Raw genomic sequence first — 24324 nt, 5'->3', positions numbered from 1 at the left:
GTTGTCTGCCTATCCGAGAATATCAGCGAAGCAGCCCCAGGTTCGCAGTGCATTGTCACCGCGCCCACTCGCCCCCCCCCCGCCCGCCACTATATTAAGCACGACAGCCACACGCGGACTGCATTACACCCAGCCACAACGCTCTTTAGTATTCGCCGTCACGCCGGGTGACGGCCCTAAGCAGTGGCCGTGCATATTTACACATTTTGAAATTAAGCGAGAGGAGATGGAAAACGACAACCAATATCTGACTCTACCCCCCCCCCGCCCGCCGCCACCCCACCAACCCCCCTCAACCCCCCACGCATTACCACGACAGACACTGGGGGGGGGGGGGGGCTCAAGTGGGTTCGCCGGCTCGCATATCAAAGCGAGCTCCTTGAAGGGACGCGCGCCACGACAGACGGCATTATCTTAGCCAAAGGCTCGCTGCCAATTGGTGTAATGGGAAATAAATTGGACGCCGATATCTCCACTGCCTACATCTCACCGGCGACGGCATCATCACCTCGTCGTCGTCGGCATCATCACCTCGTCATCGTCGTCGTCGGCATCATCACCGACACGGGCTCTTCTCTATCAGCTGCTGGGTGACTCTCTTCCATCCTGCAGCTGTCAGCGTCCCGTCACGGGTGGCCGCGATGCCGCAATCCGTCTCACTCCTCCGGGGCATTTTCTCCTTCGGATTCCATTCCATCACCAGTTTTGTCCTTTATTTAAAGCTTGTAATGTCCTTTGCTCAAGACCGCTTGAGAGTCCTTTCAAGAAAGATGCGTGTCAAATTGATGCATTGTCACAGCGAAGATTCTCGTGGATTGAAACTCAAAACCGGAACAGCAAGAACACGAATGCACCATCATTATTATCATCATCATCATCATAATCAGGCCACGGTGGCGAGATAACTACCTCGCTTTGTATACAGGAGGTCGTGGATTCGATCCCGACGCTGACGCCTGCTGCTGTGTATTTGGAGTTTGCGGTGTCTCTCTCCCCGTGGTCGCGTGGACTTTTCTCCGGGCCCTCTAGATTTTCCCTCCACCTTTAGAATCAATGTAGGTGTATAGTACATGATAAGCCACTTCGTTGAGATTACATTGGCGACAGCCAGGTGGCTTCTGAAAAAGAGCTTTATTGCTCAGTGGGCCTTACTTGGTCAAATAAAAAGTAATAGTTTGATAACCATTATCGCGTGACGTGTCCTGCCCAAGTTCATTTACTCTTATATATCGATCACTGCAGAGCAATGAATCTCGACACAAAAAAGAAGCTTCGCCGAGTCTCAAGATTATTTTTTAGGAGGCTCCTGGATGATGACGTTTGGATGATTGTGTGAGCGCGCGTGCGTGTGCGCGCGCGTGCGTGTGCGTGCGTGTGCGTGCGTGTGCGTGTGTGCGTGTGTGCGTGTGCGTGCGTGTGCGTGCGCTGTTTTTGTTCAGTGCGTGTGAGGACACCGGGGAACGACGAGATACCCAATGCGTGCAAAGAGACAACGGCCCACGGTCCACACGCAGGGAGATCGCGAACCCCACCTCGCAGTCCGGTGGGTTGGTGCGTTTTACAAACTCTACGCGATTTTATTGACGCTCCGTGATCGCGAGCTGTGCGGTGTTCAAGCGTCGGGTTATGGGTTAGCGTTGGCTTCAGAGTCAGGAACAGAGCCGGGGTTTGAGGGCGAGTGTGGGTTTCGTGTTATTGGGGCTCGCGTCATAACCCCACACCCACCCCCCCCGGTTCGTAATGGAACATGAATGACACCCAGAGAAAGCCGAGGATTCCACCAAACACGATCACCAACTGCCACTCGTAAATCATCGAAGATTTCCCGCAAGGCCCTTTTAATAACGTTGGCCCTGTCAAGTCAGTGGTTACGTCGGAGGCTCAGACGATGTCCATATAATCGTATGCGTCTTTTGTGTTTCGTCAAATCAAGCGCGGTGTGTCTGGGAGAATCGCTGCGTGTGTGCAGGGGATGGATGTCCCGTCTCAGCTCGCCTGCGCGCGAATGAGACCGCGCTGCTCACGACTTCGGGCTCGGCTCGGAGCAAGAGCTCCTCATGGCAGAGGGAACCTCGTACTAGTCCGACAAAGACGAGGGAATCACTCTCGGCCGCAAAACGAACATTCGTTATGGACCCCAGGTCCGCGCGACTGCTGATGGAGACGCGGATTCTTCGTATTGATAAGAGGCGGGGGGGGGGGTTCATGTTTTGTGTTGGAAGTTTGGCGGAGGGGAGCATTTGGCTGTCGCGCGCACATGGATCACCGTCGCTACCGTCACCGTCACTCGCATCGTCACACCTCACGACGCTGACGCCATCGTCGTCGTCATCATAACCACCACCATATCTCATCAGCACGGACTTCAGCATCATCGTCATCGTCAAGAGAAGCCTCATTGAAACTCAAGACTCCTTGTTAGAAGCAATCATCATCATCATCATCATCCAATCATCATCAACGTTATCATCGTCTTCCATCCATACACGTTGCTTGCGTATTCAACACACGCGATGATTGATATCATCTTCTCTGACAAGGCGGTGTCAATCACCACAGTGGCGAGGTCTGGTGGTGTTCGATCCGCGTGCGTAAAACTCCAAACAGCGCTTCAAATCAGACGCTGAACTGGCCTCGCCGTGCTCAGCGGTCAGCGCCGCAGCTGCTCCCCACTGCTGCGGGCGACTGCAAACTCGGCGACTTGACGATCCCGACGCCGCGTGCCCGGAACGGGGACCGGGCCCCCTTGGTGAGGCCGCCGCCGCAGGGTCCGTCCCTCGGCTCCCCTCGCGCCGTAGCTCCGAGTCACCTTCTCCACTTCTCGCCGCGTTTCGCACAATTGCAGCCTTATTGTCACGAGACATTTCTGACTGCTTGCGGCAGCTAATCACGTTTGTGCGGCGTCATTCGATCGGCCCGCTTACAGCCGAGCTCCTCCGTGGGGGAGGGGGCGATGGCGCGAGTCGGCGAGGGGAGGTTTCCCGATCCCCTCCCTACTTCCCTGCCTCCCTCCCTCCTCCTCCCTCCCTCCTCCCTCCCTCTCCCTCCCCCCTCCCTCCCTTCCTCCCCCTCCCACCCACCCGGCTCTCAGGAACACCGCTCTCTCTCTGCTTCACTGCTCGCAGTCCCCAGCATAGCCCGGCGGCTCCAGTCTCCTGCGCATGCCACCACCACCACCATCGCCCTGAAAGCAGTGAGGGCGATGCTATCGACGAATGTTATTGAATGTGAGCCCCCCCCCCCACCCCCATTTGTAAATAATCGTCGTCATATTCATTCTATCATCCTCAGGACCACCACCACCACCAATCATCATCTATTTAACATATGGAAGCTTTTATGAGTCTCAATACTTCTTTGTCAAGAATTCCCTCGTCCATGCACTTTAAAATCATCTCTATTGATAGATACTTTTTTTGAACTGCTGTTTGTGGTTAATTTGTTGTCCTCCGGCACCTCTGATTATCACGGTCGGCTACGTACGGTGCGAAAGAAGTTCAACGTACGCACACACGTGCCTTCATGAAGGACATTTGGCCATCTTTTGGTTCGAGAATCGCGTCACGCGTCCCGTGCCTCGCGAACCGACCCCGCCGTGACCGCGTGGGGCTCGCGGCTCAGATGAAGTCCCTGATCAACAACGGCGGCGCGTCGTCTGGCAGAGTGCGCAAACATCGGCCGAGTGATGACGCACGGCCATACGCGAGGGGGGATTAACGCTCCAAGGGTCCGCACGGAGGGGTTCGAAAACCCCACTCACTGCATGCACTCCCGTCTCCGGTAAAGCGCCGCAGCCCTTCGCGATCCTGCAAGCGATCCACAAACACCAACCACCCCCCCTCCCCCCGGCATCCAATGCGAAACGGTGCTCCTCTGGAAGTCTCGCTCGAGCTCCGACTTCTGCGAAGTCAATATTCGCCACTTTCGTCGTCAACGCCGCCGTCTACTTGCGCGACCAATATCCATAATAGAGGTTGTTTGGGGTTATATTGCCTAAAAATAAATAAATGTGTCGTTGAACTCGCCACCACCCGACACAGCCAACTAGTAAGGGTTGTCACGTAAACAGAACGTGGCCAGTTCGTCACGAGTACAGCACTTAACGATGTTTTGGAGTGCCAAGCCACAACATTTACAATCAGAGTACGACGTTTCGTTTTGTTAAAGTTATACTGTCGTATAACTTTAACTAAACGTCCCCTCCCCCATATATCAGGCTGACGTTTCGGGCAATGTCCCTTCTGCGGGACAGACACTAAGAGGAGAGGTCCATTGCACGAAACGTGTGCTCGCTCCCAGACAGAGAGGGGTGAGGAGGCGCGCTGCTGCTGCTGCGACTCACGGAATGGGAGACTCACTCCGCCGCCATGGGATGCAGGCGCCCGCCATCTCCCCCCCCCCACCCCTTTCTCTTCCAGGGATGTTTCACCCGAAAAGCGTTTATTTTTATTTTTAAATCTGATTGACGAGAGCGCGAGGCGACGACCGATTCACGGTGAAGAGAGAAGAGAAAGAGACAGGGAGGGAGAGAGGGAATAAATACTTGACGAGGCGTAAATTCGTTGACATCCATCATTTTTAGCTCCTGCTAGCCAGCCCCCCCCCCCCTATCCCACCACCCATTGCTCCCCCACCCCCCACTCTGTTCCTTAGACAGCCCCAGACCTCAACAAAACTCTCCGCTGTCAGCCATCACCTTCACTTCCGGCCCTCCCCCACTCACCACAAATGTCCTCCACCCCACTCAGTCACCCAACCTCGCACCTTGCCCCAAGAACACAGCCCGGGACATCAACAAACAAAACCCCCACTGCCACATCCCATCCCGTCACCCGCCCCGGAGTGATTTGACAGCGAGGAGTTGCAGCCATCGTAAGCCGAGGTGCCAAAGTTCCCGCTTGCCCCGTATCTCACAGGCCCCGTGACTCTTTGGAGGGTTGTTGTTGTTGTTGTTGTTTTAAGCACATCAAGGTTTCGAGTTAAGAGTTAATTAATTAATGTTGTTGTTGTTGTTGATGCTACCACGCCCTGGATGTTTACGATTATAGATGTCGACAACTCTTTAACGGGACATCTGCGAAAAAAGAGGGGCATAGCTCATCGGATTCCTCCAGTCTAAATAAAGATTCTGATCAATAACAAAAACTGATTCTGAATTCGACTCCAGAATCTGATCGACCAATCTCATTCATGACGTTACCAGGTAGGCATGGCCTTACAGTGTCACCCTCATCAACACCACCTTCTGGCTGAAAACTTTCGTGACTGCAGGAATCAATATTCTTTGGTTCTTTCCATAAAGTCACGTAGATGAAAAATAATAGAATACAAAATTTCATTAAAAAAAAACAAAAACTCACGACGTTTCGATCGCACCACAAGCGGTCGTCATCAGGCCGAATAAAAAATACAAATGTTAATTTATTATTTTCTATCTACGCGACTTTACCAAAAGAACCAAAACATTCTACCTTCTGGCTCTTGGTCTTCTCTTCCCCTTGGTGGCCTACCTCTGGGTTCCGCTCTCATGCCCGTCTCGGTGACCTGTCCTCCTCCTGCACCACGCACAACAAGCACGCTCCCTCTCTCTCTCGCTCCCTCACTCTCTCTGACGCTTCCTCGCCACCGCCTCGCGAGCGCAGTGCACCAGGGCGGCGTGGAGCGAGATCGTTCGGCCATTCTCTGGTGGCGGTAAACACTCTGGCCGCGCCGAGCCGACACGACGGGAGACCGTCCCGGCAGTCCGCGGTCATTAAACACGTCGACATTGATTTGCACAACGCGCTCGCCGCTCGTTCGCCAATTACGGGCCATTTAGGACGCCAGTTTGACAGCCAAGCCGCGGTTATTCATCGCGAAGAACGAACGAGGCAATGAGAGCGCCTGTAGGGTGAGGGGGCGGGGGGGGGGGGGGCTGGCGTGGTGCTGGGGGGGGGGGGGTTACCTGTCCACGTGCGCTGCGTGTCTTCTCAGACGACGGCTCCGTCGTGGAGAGGTGAGAGGGATGAGCGAGATGAGCGAGATGATCTCCCGCCGTCTCTCCCCTGGGCTCGGCGGCGTGAACTCGCAGCGCGCACATTGCCCCAAGGGTCACGGGGTCACCGTGGCTGGTGCCGTCCTCGTCGTCCACGGTGACCACTTCCTCGGGGTTAGAGGACGACGTCCGTCAGCTTTTGACGGTGGCTCTTGATGGTGGCCGAGGAGTCCAATTCTGGATCCGCAGATCGTTGGGCACTGGGGGCGCCACCGCGGTCCACGACGTGGAAGTGGAACCCTCGCTTCCCGGGTTGGCTTCCTTTGTTGTTGTTGTTTGCGGCGATCCACTTCATCGTCGGCACGTTGGGTCTCGAAGCGGGCGCCGCCACCGCCACGCCTGGGCGATTGGCAGTCCGCACCTCTCAGTCTCCACGCGCTTCAGGCAGAACTTGGGGGGATCTTTGAATCGCTTCCTTCGTCCTCCCCTCGTCCGCTGCCCATTGGATGTCTGCATCGTAGAGGGTTATTTTGGGGGGTTAGATCGCGATCTAACCCCCCTAAAAAACCCTCTACTATGGAGGTGGTGGCCTACGCGTTAAATTGGATGTTTGTATACTCTTTGGTTCTTTCGGTAAAGTCACGTAGGTAGAACAATAATAGATCACGACGTTTCGATCGCAACACAAGCAATCGTCATCAGGTGGGGCAACCACAGCAAGTTCCACTTTCTGCCCCGCCTCCTCCCCCCCACCCCTTCTCTCCCCCCCCCCCTTCTGCCGAGGCCTACTGCCACAGCAGGTCTCTCGCCTACTTCAGCAGTTTCTTCTTGCCGTGGTTGCCCCACCTGATGACGATTGCTTGTGTTGCGATCGAAACGTCGTGATCTATTGCTTTTCTACCCACGTGACTTTACCGAAAGAACCAAAGAGTTATGGATTCCTGCAGTCACGAAAGCTTCACATCAAGATTGGATGTTTGCACTCGAGCTGTTTTCATCTCTCCACCGCCGCGTGTTTTTCCCTCCTTTGGCCGCAACTCCGTTGTTAGTCTCGACCACCGACCCTCACCCCCTCGAGCTACGTGCCTTCCCCATGCCCACGTATTTGTCTTACCAGTCTATGTAAACTATGAACTTGTTTTATTTTCATCAGGTAAGGCCCACTGAGCCGCATAGCTCTTTTTTAGAAGCGAGCTGGCTTTCAGAAATGGAAGCAGCCACATACATGTGAACGCGTGTTGTCGATTGTCAATGTAAAGAGAAAAAAACGGAGGACCCGGAGAAAAATCCAGACGATCACGGGGATAAAATGCAAACTCCAAATATACAGCAGGCGTCAGGGTCGGGATCGAACCTACGTACTCCTGTATATAGGCGAGGTAGTTGCCCAAGGGAAAGCCGTGTATATAATGGGCCTAACTAATGCACTTTCTCGTATACACGCGTTCCTCTTTATCAGTGTAATTCCAAGCAGGCGTAATGCCCTTCATACCATCATCACCATTACCACCACCACTATCATCACCATCACGGAGCCGTGACGCTCTTGAGCGCACTCTCGCTCAGCAAAGCAGCAGGGCTCCCAGCGGCGACGCTTCCCGAATCAATCCCCGGCCAGGCGCCGGGCGCTACCCACCGAGTTTCACGGAGCGCACGCGTCCCGCACGTGGACCACGCTGCGCCGCGCACGACGCACCACGTCCACGTGCAGCCACCCCCTGGCATGTCCGCACGAAGCAACTCACTCACTGCAGAGACGCGAGGCAGCAGCGAGGGCGCGTTCACATTCAACAACGAAACGAACACTCGTCTTGTGTCGTTCACTTTCTGACCGCGAATGTGTTTGACCCCAACACGAATCTTGTTTTCCTTTCTGTAATGATGAGGCTCAAACGGCTCCTCTCGCGATGAGGGGTGGGGAGTGGTGAGTGGAGAGCGGGGGTTGTGGGGGCAGCACGGGGCGGGGCCAGGTGGCGAGATGTTAACTGCCTCGCCTGATATACAGGAGGTCGTCGGTTCGACCCCGACCCTGACGCCTGCTGTATATGTGGAGTTTGCGATATCTCTCTGCCCATGGTCGCGTGGGTCCTCCGGTTTGCCCCTCCACATTTACATTTAGAATCATGCATATAGACTCTATGGCTTCTGTACATTTCCACAAGGTGATAAGCCACTTCGTTGAGCTATCATTTGTGACCAGGTCGCTTCTGAAAAATAGCTATATAGCTCAGCGGGCCTTTCCTGGTAAAATAATTTTTTAAAATATATTTTAGGTGGCTTAGCGGCAAAGCGAACGGCTCACGTTCGGAATGTCCTGAGTTCAGACCCTGGTTGGCAGTTTGACTCAGCCCAGCACCTCACCGGGATCGGGGATGATGCGATGTGGGGAGGTCATCAGTGGTTGTCCTAATGACAAACAAAAAATTGTCCCCGTCAGATGAACGTGGAATTTCCGCCACTCGCTCAGGGTCGCAAACAGGAGATGAGCATTGCCTCGGAGGTCATTTGAGAAGGAAATCGTTTTGCTCTGTGCCGGGTTGGAGTGGTGACGCAGTGGGCAGCGCACTGCACTCTGAGGACGATGCCGGGAAATCCGTGAGGTGCGTGGAGCGGGGGACCTCCGATTCCTCGCGCCAGACGAACGTGGAGCTCCCCCCCCGTACCACCGAGACGCAAGCCTTTGAAGTTTCCTTTCGCATTGATCAAAGGGGGGGGGGGGGGAGTATGGGAGGAGTAGAGGGGGAGGCAGTATGGGAGGAGGGGAGGGAAATTCTGCAAATCAGCCACGAATAGAAACAATGGAAGTCAAACTAACAGAACCAGTAATCACGTGTTTGCAGCGATACATAATATATACCACACGTCTTTACTTATTAAAGGAAGCATGTTGTTCCAGCACTGTGTAAAAGCAATGCACAGACAGAATGTATAAGTCGGTTAAATATTTAACCGTATTTCCATATTCCGCAAAAAAATCCATCATCAGCCACGCGCAGTTAGGCTTCCCTTCACGTCAAGTGAGGTTTGCGCATTTTTTGGGGCTGAAGTGAATTTAAAAATGAATCAAAATAAACCCCAGGACTCCCTCCCGCCCCTCACACACATCCAACCCACCTCCCCCCTCCCCCACTCCCACCCCCACAATCACCCCCACAATCACCCCGTTTCCACCCGCATTCCAACCTCATCACTCAATCACAGACGTCCGCAGGTGCCGTGGGCCGCGTGACCCAGGTGATTACGTACCGCCGCCGTTGCCGCGTCCCGCACACAATTACTCCGCGCCTCCAACAGCCGGGGTCGCGCCCTGCCCACGGGAATCCATCGCGCCCTCGGCACCAAAGACACTCACAGGCCTCGCGAGCCCGAGCAGCTCTGCGGGACGGGACGGGGGGGAGGGCACCCGCGCCAGGCATCTCATCCGGGATGGTCCGGAACGCTTTTCCGGGAATTGTGGCACGCGACGTCCATCTCGACTCGCTCTGAACTCGCGACGCGCATTCTGAACTCATGGGATTCATAGGAATGTCGGGCACGATAATATCACGGACGGATTGGCGCGCACCGTACGCTCGAGTGGTAGCGCCCGACGCAGGCGACCCCCTCACTCCAAAGCCAATGCCCAGCAGCAGCAGAGCCCCCGCGGACATCGAGGGAAGCGATGACGCGCGGTTCTCACCCGATGGACGGCGAGAGAACGTCAGGCTGCGGCTGCTGCTCGAGGCGAAATGTCTCCCCGCTGTTGCGCGTTTACAGCCACGGCGGCCGAGCGGGGACCGACACGAGCGGGGGACGCTCACAGCCGCCGAGAGCCGCTTCGGGTGACAGCTCCCACAGAGGCAATCGATGTTCCGTGGGAATATTTTGCGGGAGGAAAAACAAATAATCGAGGGGGAGAATTAAAACCTCGCCGCGAGTTTGCTCAGAGGTGGCGAACGAATCAGTGACCGTAATAGAGGTTCCTCGGGTTAGATCGCGTAAAATATAAATGCGTCATTAAACCGCGCCACCGTCTGAGCACAAACCAATTAGGGTTGTCAATTGAACAAAAACTGCCAATGAATCACGAGTTCAGCACACCGGTTGTGTGTTTGGAGAGTAAACCCGCGACAACATTTACAAGTCAAGTACCGTGGCGTTTCGCAGGTAATTCAACAACAACAACCAGCTTCGTCAGGCGACAGCCAGGAATGTGGAGAGATTCTAATCCCGTGTCGCTCTGACATCGTTGACCTCAGCCACACGGTCGCTATGAAGGGGCAGCTGCCAAGACCGTTTGGCTGTGTGACTGACTCTGTCCGGCTGTGTGACTGTCCGGCGTGTGAGTGACTCTGTCCTTCCTGCTGTATATAAATGGGTCCATCACAGATCGTAGATGGGAGGAGGAGGAGGCGCCAGGTTGCGCGCGTGCCTCTCTGTGTGCTCGATCTTGCCCAGTCCCAACATTTGAGACAGCGCAGTCGACACGGCCATGGAAGTGGCACATTAAAACGGGCATCAATCACGCGGCAACGAGACAAATAGGGGCCCTGTCCAACACGAGCTTTAACATTCGCTCGCTGGAGAATACAAACGTCAACATCATTGAGTGAAGTCGCTCCTTCCTGTGTTCCCGAACACGCCACTTAGGGCTGCGACACGAGAGGCCTCGTTGGAAGTCACTTAGACGTCATTCTGTCTCATCAACGACGCTGCGAATTGGAGCTCGGCAGCTGTGGGTTGTTCAGAGTCGCGTGCAGCTGAGAGATAAGAGCGCTTTTGTTTGACTAGCTCGTGGCTCCACTATACGAGGAGAGATTTAGCCGATCCCCCCATGCTGGCAACAGCGCATCCCGAACTTTTGTCCGGCGGTCGATGCCAGCCGCATTGAGCTCTACCAATTGTGCTCCCATGCGACCCTGAAAACAGCAAAAACCCCGCGACCTCGACAACTCCTGAAGCCCTCTTGCCGACACCGGCGGCAGACCTCGACATTGGCGTTCGGCTCGTGGACGCACAGCCGCAGCCACCACGCGCACGGTGCCACCGCGACAGCCGCTATCCTCAACGGAGGCACGAACGCAGCCCTCGCTTGTTCCTTCGACCCGCGTGTCGCCCGCCCGCCCGCCCGCACGCACGACCAGCCTCCTCTACTCCCTCACTCCCTCACTCCGCTCGTCGTTATTTTTCAAGGCACGGCGCGACCTCATAAAAGGCCCTTTTGACTTCAATCTCAATCTCTAATCCGTCTGGGGGTCTCACGCGCGCCGCTCCGCGCGCACGAACCCCTCGCGCCCAGCCCCCCCCCGCCCCTTCCCCCCCTCTCTGTTGAAAAATTAACGACTCCGGGGATGGGGGGGGGGGGTGTGAAGCCAACTGTGATGACGCCTAACATCCACTCGCCACGCATGCACGGAGAGTCACGGCCAGATAGATCACGCGAACTAGCAACCTCGCTCGCTCTCTCTCTCTCTCGCTCTCACCGCGTTCGTCATTGGCTCTGCCTTGCAACAGGTAAAGGCGTAGTCCTGCAATTAGCTTGCTCAAGACACTGCTGGCGGAAGGACCTCTGCTATCGGGGGAGGTCTGGGGAGAACCCTCTGGATGGTATATTGGCCAACTGCTCCACGCTCACCAGATGCATTACCCCACAGCACACGTGACCTACCACCTCCTGGAGAGGATTCCATGAATGTTGTTGACAATGATGGCGAAGGAACGGGAAACTCTTTAACTTTTTGAAGCTATTAACATTACACTTGTTATCATGTTACAGTGTAGTCGTATCCGAATTTTTTTTAATTGAAAACGATAGTCCCATATACGTGTCAACATTTCATTGAAGCACCCTGTATGGGTCAAACGACCTCCACGATTGACACGGCTCGGGGACACATTCATGGGACAGTGGCTTTACAATAGGGTACCGGTGTAGTCATCACTCCTACACTCCAAGGCGACAGCACGAGGCGATATTCCAGATCAGTGTTCTTCACAATTTCCAGAGGTGGTAGGGGGGGGGGGCACTGTCGTCGATAAGACGTCAGCAGCGTGAGGGCCTCCACCCCGCCTGCAAGGGGCCGCTGTCACCATCTGTGTCCCGTCGAGGCTCGCGCGCCACCAGGGGCCGCAGTGAAGGCCACCAGCTCCCCGCCAGTGTCCCGCTCTGCGCCAGATGACCGTGGGCCAGCAGACGACGCGGAGAGAAGCTCCATGGCGACCTCCCCACGCGTGCCCGGGATGACAACCCCGGGGATGCCGACCGCGAAGGCGGCGTAGGCGACGGGTCACGCGTGCCGCGCGGAGCTCCACGTCTCGGCGCAAGCTCGTGGCAGGGAGAATACAGATGACAGACGCGTGCAGGCGTTGTGTTCTGGGGTGAAGGACGGGAGCGGAGGGGCGGGGGGAGGATACGCACAGGGGGGTGGGGGTGCGGGGGATTTCCCGGTGGCCACGGACGATTCAGCCTCTCGGCTATTCAGCTGTCATCAATTTGGGGGTCGCGGTTTTTTTTATCTTCAGTGTCTCGTCCGTGTCGTCTCCCCAGTTTGAGTGTCGTCCGTCTCGTTTGATCGTCTCGAGCGCAGCGATCGATTTGTGACCTGCCCAGACGCGGCCCCGCCGCTCAGACATCAACAACAGCCAGACGCCCCCTTAGCGAAACTATTCATTTGATTTTATTCGTATTTATAAACAAGAATGTGCGCAACAACTGCCCTTCCCCCCGGGTGATGATGGCAAGCCACAGGCGAAACTTGGACTCGTGACCAATTTAAAAACACAAAGTCCAACACCCCCCGCCCGCCCGCTCCCCCAAAGACCAACGCGAGACGCCGCCACAAGCCCCGCGATGTCGACATGTCGCATCGGGTCGACAAAGAGCCGCGCTTCGCAAACACTCGCAGCACCCGCGGAGCCAGCTGCCGGTCGCGGCCACGGCGTCGTCCTCTGTGCAACGGTGGCGCGGGTTCGCGGCAGCCTCGACGAATTGACGGGCGAAGATGGGTACAGGGGGGGGGGGGGGTAAACGCGACGCGACGCGAGGCGACAGCTTGGGGTTGACGCGACGCGACAGAGAGAGAGAGAGACAGAGAGAGAGAGACGGAGAGGCGCTGGAGCGAGAGGAGGAGGGGGGGTAGAAGCTGTGGCCGCTCGGAGCTGGATGCGAGCGGACGAGGTGCGGCTCGAACTGGCCGCGGCAAGGTGCGTGGCTGCCACGGGGATTCGTTTCTCGTTCAGTTGGTTTTGCGGGTCGCTGTTAAGACTTGAATAGGGCACGGGACTAGTAGCGGGACTAGTAGCGGGAGGTACAGCGGACGTGGTGTGCCGGGAGCGGATACAGGTAAAGAATCGCGGATCCTCCCAGACCGGGCCGAAATTAAATCATGGCTGTTGCCGCTCTCATCCCTCCCCCTCCTCCTCCGCCTGCTCCTCCCTCCTCCTTCTAGATCCAGGTGCTCGGCGAGAAACGCTCTCCACGTGGCACAGAGAAGACCGCGACGCGCGAGAGTGGCTCGTGATCGGACCCGTAGCCCTGCCTGGTGGCGCCGCGGTCTCTCTCGTGCACGGGACACGGGAGGACAGTGCCGAGCAGCGCAATGCGTGGTGGGATAAGAGAGGTCGCCAGGAAGGATCCGGAGACGTCGGTCTACGAATGACGCACACCGCTCCGCGGGAGATGAGACGGAGACACTCCGCGTGGTGTCAGGGCGCTGACGGAACGATCGGAATAAAATGAAAGAAAATAAATACGAAAGACAAAACTTGCGTGTTTTTTTGGGAGGCGGGGGTTTCAATGGAGAACGACACTCGACTCGGATCGCACCGCGCGCAACAAAGGAAGCGGAACTGATTTGCGGGCGCCAGTGGTGACGGGGGATCGATCGCTGCATGGTAGCGAATACAACGGCATTGGCCACAGCGGGCAGCCGTCCTCACCGCAAGAGGCCTGAGCACATGGGCGGCGGGGTGGGTGGAGGGCTCCCTCTGTTCCCCACTGGCGATGATGATCGAGGCCGCATGCAGACCCTGCACGGCGCTCTCGGCTCTGCTGCTTCACGCTCTCCCTCCCGGCGACACAGGATGGACGGGGGGGGGGGGGAGCGCCATCCTTATTTTTTATTGCGGGAGCCATTTGCTGATCGCTCCCCCCTCCTCTCAATCACGTAATGTCCTCCCACAGCCATCCCCGCCATGGCCACCCGCGTCAACAATCTCACGATTTCAAAAATCGTTATGGCCGCTCAACCTCCCATCGTTTCCTCGGAACACGCAGAGTCAGTCCGGCCGTTCACGAATCGTCGCGGATCTATTCACGTGGACGGATCTCGCGCCGGTCCCTCGGGCAATCTCGCGGTCGGCGGTGCGTGCCCTGCGATCGCCCCGCACCTCGAGTCTCCCGCGCGGGGCCGGCGGGCGCCGTCTCAGCAGCCGTTCATCTTGCGCAGCTTGGCCGGCAGGGTGTCCGCTGCCGAGGGCAGCAGCTGCGACCTCTGCTGCTGCTGCGGCTGCTGCTGCTGCTGCCCACGGGACTCGTATTGCGACTTGCACGGGGACAGGGGGAACACGTCCTCGGGTAGCGACCCGGCGCCCCAGCACGCGGCGGGCCCCGCGGCGGCCACGGGCGACCTCGCCTGCGCCAGGTCCCCCGCGCTCATGCTGCCCATGACCCCGTTAACCCGGCTGCGCGCCGCGCACGAGGGCGGCCGAGAGCCCGGGCCACCGCCGATTTTACGCAGCTTGGCCGGCAGTTGATCCTCGGGCCCGGAGTGTGCGGCCGCAGTGTGCGGGCCCCCCCACGATCTCCCCGAGACGGCGTCGACCGCGCACTCATTCCTCCGGCCGGGGGAGAGGGCCGGGAGGGAGCGCGGGGAGAGCGGGGAGCATAGGTCGCGGGACGCGGCGAACGCCGACTCGAGGGACGAGGCGAAGCGTTCCTCCTGCTCGCGAACGCTGGAGGCGGGCGTGGGGACCTCGAAGGTGGCGTGGAACTGCGAGTAGTCGACTCGGAAGAAGCCGTCCTCGAGTGACATCACGGGCAGGAAGCGGTGTCCCCAGAGCACCTCGTCCTCCGTGTACGAGGTGCGCGCCTGGCACGTCATCCCTGCGCACGCGGGAGGTCGGGGGGTCACGGTGAGCCTCCTACGCATGACGAATTCAATAGTTTGTTTCTAACCCCCACTCAGTCTCTCTCTCGTGTTCTCTACCCAAGGTCACATCCCTCCCTCTATGCCAAGCGATCCCATAACCCTCCAACTCCCGCCACACCCGCGCTGTTTCTAGGACTTCCTGGAGCCGCAGCTTCCCCCGTTTCCACCATCTTGGATGAGAGGCGCCTGCCGCCGCGTCCTACACGATCTTAGTGTCACGGATCAATGCGGTGGTTACCGATGACGAACAATGCGCGTGTTCCACCGCTCCCGCAAACGTCTCTCCTCGTGCTGTTATAACTCCCGGGGCTGCGTGGCGGGCAGCGGAGGGCCGTGAATCAACAACGTTTCATTGATTGTACTGCAACGTCTATGTCTCCCCACCCACGTGGACGCCATCAGCTGCGAAGGCCGTGCCAGCCAACAGCAACGGCTCTCCCAACAGTCTGCTCAGGCTATAAGAGGTTGGTGGGGGATCTTTGTTGATTATCTCTCTCTGTGTGTGAGTGACGTGTTGCACCCCGCCTCTCGGCTGCTGCCATTCCACTTCATTAAAATGCGCAGATCGGCGCTGCTGCCGTTACGAGCGGGACGCTGTGATGAAGCAATCGCTGCTGCGTGACCACTGATGATGACGCTGCTGCGTGACCACTGATGATGGCACATATACAACAGGCGTCGTCAGGGTCGGGATCGAACCGACGACCTCCTGCACACCAGGCGAGGTAGTTAACATCTCCCCACCTCGGACGCATGTCCCGGGCTGGTCGCTCTTGCAAACGAGACTCACCCGGGTCTCTCTGAGTCCTCGTCGCCTCGTTACACAACATCGACCTGGAACCCGCGGCGGTCTCATCCCCCGGCCCCCTCCCCCCGCCTTCCTGCCCGACGCACGCCGTGCGAGTCGGTCTGCGCGGGCAGCTGCCGATCGCTCGGCGCGGCAACGCCAAACGACTCAGCGACGAGCGGCCGCGGGGCTGACGACTCGAGATCGCCTCGGCAAAGCTGATCTCGACGCCGACCAGGGCGCCGATATCAGAACGAAGCGTTCATTGTCGGGTCTATAAAACGCGCCTCTTTGGCGCCCGATTAGTGCGGCCCAAGATGCTTTCGACGACGGACAGATCGTCGCGTGTCGAAGCCGGAGACCTCGTGTGGGCCGCGGGCCGCGTGACTGCGGTACGAGCCCAGCGGTCACCCTGGGCAACACGGGGGGTATTATTACTATTATTATTGCCCACACGCATACACCGTCGGCTTCACAGTGGACGTTAAAAATCTCGTGAGAGTTTTTTAATTTAAAAAAGTTAAGGACGAGGGCACGTCTCGCTCCCAAATATGCAAACCGTTGAAAGTTGCTTGAAAGGTTACCTAATTGGACAATCACGTTATTTGGCGATACTGCTGTGCTACGAAGAAGGCCCATGGCTCGAAACGTCGCCTATTGTTTGCTTCCCTTGAAGGCCACACATTGTTGTAGTGGAGCTCGTCGGTTCGAGCCATATTCGCAACAACAACAATAACAACAGCAGCAGCGGTAGCGGCTGCCGTGAACCCCCTTCTGCGACACGCACAGCAGCGGTAGCGGCTGCCGTGAACCCCCTTCTGCGACACGCACAGCAGCGCCTGGCTTCGCGACCACCATCGCGCTAACAGGAACGGCGCGAGCACAAGAATGCACTCGCGCTCTGCTTTGCCTCGGGGCTCCCCACCGCACCCGTGGTCTCCACGATGCCCTCCAGGATGACCACGATCTCGAACTGCTCGGTCTGCTGCAGGGCGCGCTTCGACAGCTCGAAGAAGGGGCTCTTGCTGTTGACCACGTGGCAGATGGTGAGCGGCGACACGAGGAACAGCTGATCGGCGCCCGTGCCGAAGCCCACGTCCAGGTCCAGCTGATCGAGCGGCAGGAACTCTCCCTCAGCCGTCTGGCGGGACTGCGGGGTGGGTGGGGGGGGGAAGGGGATTAGAGAGGACGAAGCGATGATGGGAGGGGGGGCGGGTCTAAGGGGGACAGCGGGAGCGAGGGGGGTCGCCAGGGACAGAAACGGAGACGCTGAGAGAGGCCGAGGGGACAGGGCCGTCGTATTCAGGGAGTCTCCCACGCCACTCGCCACTGATGTTAGCCGTGCCTGGGAATCGAACTCAAGTCGCCGGGTCCATAGCCGTGTTCTCTCCACCGCGCCAGCAGTCCACCCCGTCGTCTGCTGCGCGCGCGTGCGTGTGTGTGTGCGCGCGCGCGTGTGTGCGCGTGTGTGTGCACGCGTGCGTGTGTGCGTGTGTGCGCGTGTGTGTGTGCGCGCGTGCGTGTGTGCGCGCGTGCGTGTGTGCGCGCGTGCGTGTGTGTGTGCGCGCGTGTGTGCGCGCGTGCGTGTGTGTGTGCGCGCGTGCGCGTGTGCGCGTGTGTGTGCACGCGTGCGTGTGTGCGTGTGTGCGCGTGTGTGTGTGTGTGCGCGCGCGTGAATGTGTGCGTGTGTGTGCGTGCGTGTGTGCGCGCGTGCGTGTGCGCGCTCTGTCTCTGTGACCGCGCGTGTACTCAAGTCGCAAGTCTATTAACCGCTGCGCGCGGGACGTGGTCGCGTGCGGGGTCTCCCCCCCCACCCCCGCCCCCCCCACCCCTCCCCCCGGGGGTTTCGGGCTATCAAAGTGGCTAACGAGGCTCATCCATCACTGCCACGCGTGCGATCCTCCCATTCCGCTCAATTATCGCCTCCATTCTGCCACGCGCTTATGACGGGGACGCGGATACGGCCGGGCAGGCGTTGTCGCTGCGGCAATGGGGAGGGCGGGCCGCTTGTGGAGGGAGGCTGATTGCGATGTCTGCCGGTGTGCGGGAAAGCGGACGGAGGGAGGCACGGGCCGAGCCGTGCTGCTGTGATTACCGAGGGCTCTCGGCATGCGCCACCAGCCCGCGGCTGCCCTCGGGGGAAATCAGTGGACTCAGGGCGACTCCGTGGGTCTGTACGGACGACAGAGCCTCGCTCGCTTCGGCTGATTGTGATTTTGGAATCATTTCGCCTTTCGGCGCCGGCCTTTAGGGCGCCGAGGATTATCGGGGAGAGAGGGGGAGGGGGGCGCCACGGGCGAGGGGTGCACCCACGCGCACCGCCTTCAAGCGAGGTACGAGGTCTCACCACGCAGTGATTATTCGGCAATTATATAGAGACTGGAGACTTAAGTTGCGACATGTGAAGGGTGCCACGCGACTTGCGGTGATGCGGGGAGTCGACGAGTCATATCAACAGCGTTGATGATATTATTGGTTCTTTCGGTAAAGTCACGTAGATAAAAAATTAAATATAAAATATTTTTTAAAATAAAAAATAAAAGCCAAAACCCACGACGTTTCGATCGCAACACAAGCGGTCTTCATCAAGCGGAGAGAAAAAAAAGACGTGTATTTTTTGCTAAATTTTTTTATTGTAATTTATTATTTCTTTTATTTTTATTTTTCTATCTACGTGACTTTACCGAAAGAACCAAGAATATGAATTCCTGCAGTCACGAAAGTTTTAAGCATTGATGATGAACCCTTTAATATCTTTTCTTTTGCCAGCGGGGTTAGGGGTGGCAGTCGAATGAATGAAAAAAGTACACGTCTACGAATAATGAAATTCACAAATAAACTTGTTGGGTCCAGCGCTGTTAGCGAGCACCTATTAAAGTTGGCAAATACTCGCAAGCATGCACGGGTGCACATGAGGAGCAACTCACGTACACATGGCGCATCGCACGCTTGCGCGTACGAGACCGCGCGTGCACACGTGGGAGACACGTGGGACACCGCGTGGAGGCGCGGGCACACGTGGGAGACACGTGGGACACCGCGTGGAGGCGCGTGCCCACGTGGGAGACACGTGGGACACCGCGTGGACACCGCGTGGAGGCGCGTGCACACGTGGGAGACACGTGGGACACCGCGTGGAGGCGCGTGCACACGCGGACACGCAAGAACGTACTCAGACCTCAAGCGCAGCGATTCCGTGTTTCGCACCCAAGTGCGGCGTCGGACATGAGACGCCTTCTCCTCCGGCCGCTCTCCATCGTCTCCCCTCCTCCTTCTCCCCTCCTCTTTATCCTCCTCCTCCTCCCCGTGATTGATTTGGGGATCCGGGGACGCGCCGCGCTGAGTGAATGCGCGCTCCGCCGCACGTGACGCGGGTCGCTGTCCCGAGCGAGTCGTCTCAAAATTGAATCGAAATTGGCCTCTTTACGGCGATGAACTGGGCCCATTCATCGCCGCATTAAACGCCTCGGACGCCGAGCGGCATTGTCTACCAGCTGCTCTCGTAATGCCCTCGCCGGATTCGCGTGGCTTGATCTGTGAGATCGGTACGCGGCGATGAGAGATATTCACGGGCCGAATTCTTCCCGGCACGCTCAGAATACCCAGTACTATTCCTCGTGAAGAGTAGGCAGCGTGACACCGTGTCATGATGATGACTATCATCATCATCATCACCGTGATTATAAGCACAATTCTTGATTCTCTTTTACCGCTAGAGAATGAATGGGAGAGGCACGAGCCACTGTGGAGCAACGCGACCGCGCTCATTCATAGCCGAATGCGACCTCTGCAATCAAATGTAACAACAGTACACGAGAGTGCATTGACAGTACACGGCAGTACGTGACGGAGGGGGTGGAGGGAATGCGACGGGTAACAATGTAACGAGCCTGGCTCTGTGCTAACTTGTAAGAAGAGCAGCGACGTCGGTGACCCCTTCTCGCGACCCGACTCGCTCACCGCGCCGTCTCGCTACGTCGCCTCCGTCACTAAGCCAGGTCCGAGTTGAGCGAGTTTAGTTCGCAGCCAGTTCGTTTGCCTAAATGCTACGTAGGCAACTGAGAAGCTCGCAATGCAACGCGACTGTAGCTGCTGTGGTGGTTAATCAGGGAGAGGAACTTGCGGTGGGCGAGGAGAGGCGCGGGTGAGACGCGTGGAGTGAGAGACGCGGGGTGCAGGGTGGAGGAGGGCAGGTGGCCGCGACAGTCATTGGGTTGGCACCCAAAGGTCGGCATCCGAGGGGAAGCGCTCGAGCCAGATGGCGATCGCGACATTGGGAGTGGTCATCGAAGGACGCGTGGACTGTGTGGCAATATGCAGAGGTAAGGCTCGATGGCGATTGAGGAGGCCGTTACATTCGAGCAGCCCTTGGTGGTCGGTGTCAACTTTAACGAAGCGCGCGTGATAGCATCAACATCGGCGTTGCGTCGGTGACCTCTTGACCTTCGCTCGCTCTGTGGACGCAGACTACAGGAGGCGTTGGGCTGGTGAGCAGGTGGGTAGCCACGCCACGCGAAGCTGCACTAAGCGATTAGCATGATGACCCAATTACCCACACCGCGTGAAAAGCGCAAGCGTTTGTCTCTCCGTTCTAACACAGATTGGCTCGTTCCCCCCCCACACCCTGATCCGGTCTCCCGAGCACCCCTCCCACCCCCCACACACCTCGCTCGCGTCCCTCTCACCTTGAGGAGTTTGCAGCGGATCTGCGCCGACACCATGTGACTTGTGCGCAGGTTGCCCACGCGGAACATGAGGCACAGCTGCCCCGTCTCGCATCGACACGACCGCCGTCTCGCTGAACATGAGCGTCTCGGCGCGCTTCTTGGGCTGCGACATCTTCATGAACATGCAGCCCACGAGGAAGGCGTCCACGATGGAGCCGAGCAGCGACTGGAAGAGGAAGAGGACGATGCCCTCGGGGCACTTCTCCGTGATGTAGCGGAAGCCGTAGCCGATGGTCGCCTCCGTCTCGATGAAGAAGAGGAAGGCGGAAGGGAAGCTGTGCACGTTGGCCACGCACGGCACGTAGCCCTGCTCGTGCCCAGCTCCAGGTCGCCGCGCACGTACGCGATGCCCCACCACAACGCTGCCATGACCAGCCACGCCACGGTGTAGGTGAGGATGAAGATGAACAGGTTCCAGCGCCACTTGAGGTCCACCAGCGTGGTGAAGATGTCGGACAGGTAGCGGAAACGCCTCGCGGTTCACGTTCCCGTGCTGCACGTTGCAGCGGCCGTTCTTCTGCACGAAGCGCTGCCGCTTCTTGTTGGTGCCCAGGCGAAAGCCGTGCCCCGACGCGGCCGCCGTGCCGCCCACCACGCTGGCCACCACGCAGTACTCGTCCCCCTGCGGCTTCCTACGGAACGCGGACATCGCCTCGCCGACGAGAGCCGCGACGCGCGAGCCCAGCGCTCCCTGACGCCGCTCGGGGCGCCCGCCCGCCCGCACCCCGTCTCCTCTCGGCAGCACGGGGCCCCCCGGGGAAACTTATGCTGCTGAATGCGGTCGCACGGTACCGCGCCGCTCGCGGGTTGGGAGGCGCCGCATCGCGCTGAGATGCCGACGAGAGGAATGACGCGCGCCACGAGCGAAGCGACGAACAATCCCCGCCCGGTCGCTGTGCCCCGATCGGCGCCTCCGAGTTCCGCGTCGGGCGCTCGCTGCTGCTGCGGCTGCTGCGGCTGCGTGCGAGCTGCCTCTGCCACGAGGGAGGGGAGCGCAGGGAGGATTGAGGGTGCCGAAGGAAGCAGGGGCGGCGGGGGGAGAGGGGGGGCAGGCGGTGGGAAGAGTGGGGCAGAGGGGGGGCGGTGCCGGGAATGACGGGAAGTCTTGGGGGGCGGGAGGGGCAGGGGGCGGGTTGCGAGAGGGTTTGACGGCTCTCGCCTGGAGCGAACGAAGTCACGCGGTGCGCCCTGATGGAAACACTATTCACATGTTTTGCAATTAACAGTAATAATTGAATTTTTGGCGCAATAATGATGTCCCCGCGAAGTTATTAAGCGGAGTGCGATTTATCGAATCACGGCTCCCCCCCCCACGACTCCCGACCGCCCCCCCCAATAAGTGACCCCCCCAGCCAGCAGCGGAACTGGGTGGTGGGCGACCCCGTCGATGAGATCGCGCTCTCGGGACGACGAGCAGCAGGAGGAGGAGATCTGACGTGAGGTCCCGTGCTCCTCCGTACTCCTCTGTGCTCCTCTGTGCTCCTCCGTGCTCCTCCGTGCTCCTCCGTACTCCTCTGTGCTCCTCCGTGCGAGAAGCCGGGCAACGAGGAGTGAAGGCGGCGGGCTCGGGTAAGTCGCGAACATTAATTTCGATCGCGGCCGTCAGCTCTGAGGATCAATGAGAACGCGCGGCCGCAGTGCCCCTTCTCGTGGTCGCGAACGCTCCCTGGGGCGTCTTAAAGATTACTCACACGGGACCCGCTCATGGGCCACCTCACACGCCATCGATATTCAAGTTTAGATTTTCGCACATCATCCAGCCATATACCGTATCACGGGTCACGTGTCACGGGGTCTCCTTCCATAGCATATCACGAAATCATCTCACGGACCATCTTAGAAGCCATCGTATCGATGGGCCACTGAATGGGCCATCGCAGCACGAGCAGACCTCTGTGCTACTTCCCATGCTATCTCACTGGTCACCTACCTGCCCACACGACTGGTCATCTCACGATCAGTCTCAAGGAACAAGTCACCCATGGGGCACACCACGGCATATCTCGTGCAAATATTCACGGGCTACCACTGAGACACATCGCTGGCCACGCAAATAATAACAAGAGTGACGATTTGTTTTTGGGATAACGCGTCCTGTCTACCGGGGGCGTTTCAGAGCGCTTTAAATCTCATCTCAACGCGGTAAAAGGGAACCCCAAGTGGCAGCTGACCTTGTGACCACAAGGTGACTCGGCGCCAGGCCTGCGAAACGGGCAGTGATTGCTGCGGTGTGTAATGCCAATTATAATCAGTCATTTTCGAATTTGGCGAAATTGGGCCTTGACGCCGGCACATAATGGCCAACTCTTACGAATGACGCCAGGGATCTCTGACGTCCAACGTGAAGCAGATGACGCGTAGTAATGTTGTTGTTGTTGTTACTGTGAAGCAGCTGACGCGTAGTAATGTTGTTGTTGTTGTTACTGTGAAGCAGATGACGCATAGTAATGTTGTTGTTGTTACTGTGAAGAGACCCGCAGTGATAACCAGGACGGCAGCTCGAAGTCGAACCGCGAAGCTCTGAACACGAAGGGCGAACGCGTCACCGCTGCGCCACAAAACCGCCCAATGTCATCCCTCCCGTCGTGGTTCAGGGTGGAGCGTCTCCGATGTCGCCGTCATCTGGAGCGATGTTGGCGCCGCGAGGCGGTGGAACTTTGGATCGTGAAGCGCGCCCGTCTCGCTCAGGCGCCATGGTGCGGCTCATTAGCGGGGGGGGGGGGGGGGGATTCGGCACCATCCTCAAGGGGTCCCTTCGGTCCCTGGAATAATGAGAGCCACGGAACAGGAGCCCCCAGGCCTGGTTCAAACAAGTTAGTTGGTGGCGCTGCTGCTGCTGCTGTATTGGCAGCAACAGCAGCAACAACAAGACCCACTCGTCAACAACAACGTTGGTCTCAAAATACAACACCACACACCATCGGCGACGCGGTGGCTTGGAGATGTTAACTACCTCGCCTGGTATACAGGAGGTCGTGGGCTCGATCCCGACCCTGACGACGCCTGCTGCTGTATATTTGTAGTTTGCGTGTCTCTCTCCCCGTGGTCGTGTGGATCTATCTCCGGGTCCTCCGGTTTTCCCCTCCACGTTTAGAAGCGTGCGATAAGAGTAATTTGGCTTCAATAAATCTCCACACGATGAGCCACTTCATTGAGCGATCATTTGTGACAGCTTCTGAAAAATAACTATACGGCTCAGTGGGCCTTGCCTGATGAAAAAAAACAATTGTTTGCTTTAATAGTTTAGTTTCACAGAGCACGAACAGAGAGGCCAGTCAAGGGAGAGATGTAAATTGAGTTATGAATGAGGTCGGCCTTGTTCAGTCGCTTCCCACTCACTTGGGACCCGGGATCAGAGGAGTCAGCGTCGATTTGAAGTTTTCGTGACTGCAGGGATCCATACTCTTTAAGCGTCGCTTCAATGCAGCTCTCCGCTAAGAACCACAGGGAGTAGCGTGAGTCAAACTACGATGACTGCAACAATTATAGTCACGTTCGGCCCCTGTGTCAATCCACTGCTGGATGGATATCTACCCCATGTCGCATTGAGCATGGTGGTGGGGGGGTAGGTTGACCATATTTCACCATGCTTGCTGAGTGCGGGGTTGGTGAGGAGTGCCAGGTGTGGGGGGGGGGGGCAGGAACGGATATCAAGAATCAACTCGCTACTGATGTTAGCCGTGTGACAGAGTTTCTTCACCGTACATT

The 24324-nt window shown here is 57.8% G+C and overlaps 2 pseudogenes; one reads left to right on the top strand and one right to left on the bottom strand.

Moving 5' to 3' along the window:
• The window catches only part of LOC133344739 (G protein-activated inward rectifier potassium channel 1-like), a 240705-nt pseudogene that overhangs the window by 177921 nt on the left and 38460 nt on the right, over window positions 1–24324 (top strand).
• On the bottom strand, window positions 12482–22218 carry LOC133344732 (G protein-activated inward rectifier potassium channel 1-like; annotated as a pseudogene).

Source organism: Lethenteron reissneri, chromosome 20 (genome assembly GCF_015708825.2).
Source record: "Lethenteron reissneri isolate LAM-NWPU_2019-01 chromosome 20, ASM1570882v1, whole genome shotgun sequence".
Taxonomy (NCBI): domain Eukaryota; kingdom Metazoa; phylum Chordata; class Hyperoartia; order Petromyzontiformes; family Petromyzontidae; genus Lethenteron; species Lethenteron reissneri.
Note: the sequence above shows the minus strand (reverse complement) of the source record. Positions and strands in the feature narration are given on the sequence as shown.